Genomic DNA, 6,878 nt, shown 5'->3' on the forward strand with positions numbered 1-6,878 from the left:
ACATATTGATCTGTGGCAAATCTGTTTCGCACGGCATATTTGTAAACTAGTATAAAGATGTGTTCAAAATCATCACTTTCGCTTTCGCATTGCCGTTCGTAATTCAATGTGTTAGTGACGGTGCAAATTATTTTAACTCCCATCTTGATGAATCTTTTGGTAGGAAATATTGAGATCTGAGATGGTTCTCGTGTGTGTCTTGTTTCGGCAATGGGCCTTGCTGGACTTTTTGGCTGCCTTTTTCGGTGTCATTGTGCTGACGGTGTCTCGTGCATTCATATCGGGAAACAATGAGACGACAGGTCCTCGATGTTGCTGTCGTGTGTCTTGTTTCGGGAAGAGTTGCTCAGCAAATGATAGGAAAAGTGAACCATTCAACTTTTATATGGATGCTCTTGTATAGATACAGACATCTCGCGTTCTGATTGGCTGGTGCTGTCATGGGTTAAATCAAACAGGTTTTTCAATAGTGTACTATTGAAAAACTTCAATATTGTTGTGATACACGTTCAAGTTGAAGATTTTCGATTCTATTGGTAGTTAGATTATATAAATCCTTCTACAGATCACTGAGCTATGAGCTTTCAAAATACGAGAAAGGCAAACGCGCCATATGAATTATCCTCTTTGATACTCGTTTATACCAAACATTTCAGAAAAGTTTCATTGTGAACTATTTAAGAATATGTCACACAACTGAAAGTTTTATCATAAAATTGTGATCATATTTCCGATGGCATGTAGCAAGAATTATGTTGATTCGTTAGATATAACAGGAGATATTCACGATCAAAAACTTATCACTCTCTCAGAGGGTAAATTTTGAAAAGGCGCCCCATAGTAAAGTAAGTCGTATTCACGACAAAAATGTTTAAAAAATATCTCCTCCGCCTTATTTTACAAACATGCTCGAAAATATTTTGTTTCAAATACAAGAAACGGATTTTTTTTCGTTTGCCTCAATGTTAGATATAGCAGTTTAAAAAAAACCTGTTTTTGAACTATTTTTGCTCATAACTTCGGTTAAGGAAACGCTACCTGAATACGCCAGTCATTAAAAAAATGGTTTTAACAAACTCTAAAAGATGTTCAAAGATACCTATACGAAAAGAGAAAAATATAAATGCTAGAGCAAAAAATCGGATGTTTTTAGGAACACCCTAAGTTGCTTTTTAAAAATAGCTGTAACACTAAAACCGTTGCAGATACTACTATGGTGTACTCAGCAAAGCTGCTCCATATAAGTTTATCTACAATTTTGCCGAAGAATGCTGTCCTCTACCTCAATACATCTGGAAAATAAGTTTTGCATCACCTTAATAATAAGAGCCACCCTAATACCATGTACATCGACATATGGCTTATCTTCACTGATCATTTGTTTTGAAGACATCATAGCTCTATAGTATAAGGTTAAGCCACAAATGTTTTTGTCTACCTAAATTGTGGATCCGGACCACTGTGCAATGCAATTTAACTCGAAAATTTTAAAACTTCCGATCTTTTACCTATTTTTTGAAATTCTACAGCAAACCTACAACAAAATCAGAATTTTAGTAGTTATCAATTGCGTTTGGGTTGTGCATAAAAATTGTTTAGATCGTTTGTCCAATACAAAAATATAACTATTTTTAGAGTTTTAGGTTATTTACAAAATTTTTTAAATTTTTCAGTGAAATCCAAGTTTCAGTTTTTTTTTGTAAATTTTGTTTATAATAAATTTCCAACTAAAATAATAAAAAATGTATGTCATTAAATTTCAAAGTTTTGATTTGCTTTTTTTTTGGGAAAATTTTCACAATAATAGAAATTCTCTGTATTTGTACCAAATTTCTTGAGATTCTTTGAACGGATATATAATTTTGATCATCAATACATTGTTTCTGGTAATGATTCCAATATTCTGAATCAAAAAAATGTACATGTCATCGCTTTAATTTTTGAGTTATATACAAACATGTGAAAAAAAATGAAAAATTCATATATATTTATAAATTCATCGATTGTTTAATGTTTTCTTTTGATTGTGCAGGAATGGTAGTTGAGCGAAAATTGTAGCTGGTATCACTAGCAATCGAATGATGTATAAAAATATATAGGTCAACGCTTTGAATTTCGAGATATTTACGATCATTGTAAAAAGTCTCACCTTTTCTTAGGTCATCTTTTTACAATTTTATAATAACTTTGGGTAGACAACCCTATTTTTAGTTTTTTTTCAGTGCATTTTATTTCTGGAAGTATTACCTTCCCAATGGTGAACATATTTTGAAGATCGGTTGACTAACAACAAAGTTATGACTCGGTAAAGTTAAAGTTTTCAATATCCAATTCGCGATGCAGGTGCCGCATGAATGCAGATAGGGCACGTTTTGAGCTTGAAAAAAAACTTGGAACGGGAAAAATCTGATTTTCATTAGTTTTTCCTAAAAGATCGTCAATAATGATATACCTAAAATAATCTACAAACTTCACAAAATTCGAGGGTGAAAAATTTATCGAAATTGGTCAAGTAACAACTGAGCTATGATAGCTCAAAGTTACCGTTCCAACTTTTTTTGAGGCTTGGTGCTTCGCGTAACTTTTTTAGGCTTGGTAATAGGAGTGTTAAAGCTACCCAAGTAGCATGTTAAGTTGCTGTCCTGTTTATTTCTACTGATTGTGCAATTTATCAAGTTAGTTTATATCACTATTCTAGTAACTATTGTGTTATGAAAAAAGCGCAATTTCTCTGTGTTGTGCAACATACTTGCAAGTTCATCCGTTATTACGAACATTTATTCACAACGATTGTGCAACTGATACAAAAACTCATGCGTCGATCCCATCAAAAAGGCAGTAATAAAATCAGCGAAAAACCAATTGTGAAACTCGTGCAATCTGCTACGTAACGTAAACAAGAAATGGAATGACGTTTACAAAAACATAACAAACATAACTTCTAATAAATAAGTTTCATATTTGATTTTCAATACAACTGCTCTCAACACAAACATGGATCTTGTAAAAAAATCTGCATATGAAAAATGATAATGCTACATATTGTAGAATTGATCTTTTGTGTTTTTGTAAATGAATAAACGACAACGAACTGCATTTTTATGGTGAAACATGTATTCGTACGCCCAAAATTTTCAAGCGCCTTTAAATTAACGTGTTTTTATGATTGTACACAAATTTCTGTGAAAATAACAGTCTATTATTTTTAATGAGAATTATCGGAATGGTGTTTAAAATACGTGTATTCAAACATTCTTTAAAATTCTCATACGATTTCGATCAAACTAATGTGTAATCAAACCTGAAAAATCTCGAAATGATTTTTTCTTGAATATTTTCCAATATGGCATCGATTGTAACAGTGAGTTGAATAGAAAATGGTTCACCCAACGTAATGACATATATTATCTAAATAGCAGGAAACATTAACATGCTAATATTTCGGAAAGAAATTCTCTACGTTTTGTTTTTTATCAGTTTTAATCTTCTAGTTGAATTGAACAACAATACATTATAGTCATTTATCTTAGAGGGCCCGACTTTTGTGATATGCACTGTAGGTATTATATTGGCAAGTCCGTGTACTGGAGTTGCAAAATCAAGTTGCACAAGCGATAATATATAACTATGGAAGTAACTATGATGAAATTAACTTTTCGTTCAATATCTTTGAAAAGAGATGTCAGGTCTGCTTATTTTTTTTTCGCAAAATGAAAACCGAATACAAATTATTTGATTGATTTTTGTTTTCATTGCGTATATAACGCTGTATTCCTGCAACCTTTATGATAATAATCTCATGTCTGCAAGTTTTGCGTTCAATTAAAACATATTGCGCAACATTTTTTGCAAGTTTTGAATTTTATACCAATGTTTTTCTAAAACTGAAGAAAACTGCGCTCACTGATCTACAATTACAATTATGACAGCCATTTGGAAAGTTTTTGATAAGTTGCACAATTGTTATAGTTACTCCCGTTTTACATGACGATGTGAAATTTTTTGTAGAGCTTCTAGTGAAACATTAACAAGTTGGTGATTTAATGCACAATTGTTTTAGATGTACTTAAAGTTGTTCTACAGTGATTTTTTCGGTAGTATTGTGAAACTTGACGGTGATTAGTTGCACAACCAATTTTAATATATATTTGTAAACATATCTAACATAAATAACATTTTTAAATCAATTGTAAAACATCTTGAAAGTTCAATAAGTTACATTTGCTACTTGGGTACTAACTATCCCTTGGCCTCGCAATAGAAGGCCGCAATTTTATTTTCTAGTTTTTATACCACAACGAGGACAAGGCAACCTCGGCGGCGCCAAGCTGAAGAGTTAACGCAGTTATGTATTTCAGCATTTTAAAGTACTCCCAGAACAAATCGAATCTAAAGAAAATATGCACAATTGAAATTATGCCAAATGATAATTATGCCAAATGAAACAGTATGTTTTCTTATTTTATGCCAAAAGATATTATACCAAACACATTTATGACAATCAAAAGTTATGCCAAACAAATTTCGGCCAAATAACGTACACTCCTTGAAATCCACCACTCAAATAAAAATTCACATTCGATTTACTTGAAAAATCACGTATTACGTTTGAAATTTCAAATTGAATATTTTACGTGACGAAAATGAATGTTATACGAATATCCCCTAAAATGAATTGACGTGAATTGACCATACGTCAAACAATCAAACAGTGCCTGGGTGAGTCCGTTGGTCCACTGAAAACGGGTTCAAAAGAGAGATGCCAGGTCATTTTTTCAAAAATCTGTGGTCAAATCCAAAACCAGTATGTGAAAATCTGTGACTGTTTTCCGTACCCCGATAGCAGAACAAAATCAAATTTGGTGAGCTAAAAAAAAAAAACAGGTCTCACAACCAACGCTGTGTTACTTTTTGGTGCTAAACTGTACTCGATTTCCAAAATCTGTGAAAATCTGTGATTTATTCAAGAATCTGTGAAAATCTGTGTCAGTTTTAAAATCTGTGCAGAAAACTCAAAATCTGTGAAACACACACTCAAAATAATAATCATATTATAGTTACGTGAAAAGTTATGTGAATATTTTCCACCCTACTTTTCACGTAGGTTTTAATGGACTGGCTTTTAAAAGCTGTTTAATGCATAATCCAGTAAAAGTTACGTGTTTCATAGGTAAAATGTAATGTACTGTTCATATCACATTTATCTATCAGTTCATATCAAATTTAGATACCAGAAAATTACTATTTTACATATTGGTTGAAGTCGAAAGAAAAATGCCATGGAATATAAAACATATATTTCAGAAAATTGTCATATAATTCCAATGGCTTAAAAAGCAACTAATAACGTAGTGGTATCTCAAATCGACAAGCCTCCAGAAATCGTTTATGTTGTCACTGCCATCCAACCGAAGCCGAAGTCGAGATCCAAGAACTCCCACAACACTACCGATGCAGGTTGAAGTCGCATTACATGGTTCCAGTGTCTCTAGCTTCATACCGACGGCCTGTTTGAAGCATTCGGCAGGAGCGGGTAAACTTCCGGACTCACGCAGGCACTCGGTCCAGTTGAACATATGGAAACTTTTATACTGGAATGGTCCGGTCGATGGAGTAAAAAATTGTAATTAAATAACTTTTCTCGCAAATATTTACACTACTTACACTTCGAGGGCCACTGCTCGCCATTTTCAAAATCGAGTTTTTCACACTGGAAATTCACGTAGATTGTTTGACGTTTGATCAATTCACGTAAACCTTATGTGATGACTATATTCATTTTAGGGGATGTTCGTATAACATTCATTTTCTTCACGTAAAATATTCAATTTGACATTTGAAACCATTCTACGTGATTTTTCAAGTGAATCAAACGTGAATTTTTATTTGAGTGCAGATTAATCTGTGAACCTGACATTTGAACTTCAAAATCGGTAGAAAGCTAGTGACACTGGACCAAAGATGCCAGATATTTTCATAAAAAATCTGTATTACCCAGAGTGACAAATCTGTATTTATCTGTATCCACTATAAATCCGAGATATTTAAAATGAAAATTTATTGTGGTAATGGTATTCCAAAAATTTATGGTTTTATAATGAGAAATTGAATGAGCGCTCAATATTCATATCATGATGTTATAACATTCAATGCTTTCAAATTTTCATCACCAATCGGAATCAACAAAACATAATTTCAATTTCATATACTTTCAAAATGTTGGCTTGGTTAGTTGATGTAGGATCTCAGCGCTTAACTTAAGCTACCAACACCATTGAAAGATTTTTAGATCAATTTGTGATTCGTCGATTGATTACAAAACTCTCATCTCGTCACTACTACCAAAGAGAGCTCAGACGAACAAAATTATTGTATTCTTTCCGTTTTAGAGAAATCTGTATAAATCTGTATTGAGTTTGAAAAATCTGTACAAAATATATATTATGTATAAAATCTGTATGTACATGTAAAAATCTGTAGAATACAGATAAATCTGTATAAATGGCATCCCTGCACTGGATCCATGTAATGCGACCTCAACCTGCATCGGTTGTGTTGTGGGAGTTCTCGGATCTCGGATTTTGCGACCAAAAAAAAAGGTCGCTCGACCTGGTTTACCCCTATGGAATCCAACACAAAAACTGAAAATCGGTATTTATCTGTATGAAAATTTAAATATCGGTATTTTGAGAGAGCATATCTGTATTCCTGTATTGAGTCCAAAAATCGGTATAGTTGGCAGCGCTGTTCTGGTGGATCCCACGACGTTATCAGTTGCTTTTTATTTTCAGCCATTGCAATTCCATTCTAATTTTATGAAATAAATGTTTTTTTTTCATAGTATTTTTCATTTCATACATTTATATAAAAATCAACCA

Source organism: Malaya genurostris, unplaced genomic scaffold (assembly GCF_030247185.1).
Source record: "Malaya genurostris strain Urasoe2022 unplaced genomic scaffold, Malgen_1.1 HiC_scaffold_15, whole genome shotgun sequence".
Lineage (NCBI taxonomy): Eukaryota > Metazoa > Arthropoda > Insecta > Diptera > Culicidae > Malaya > Malaya genurostris.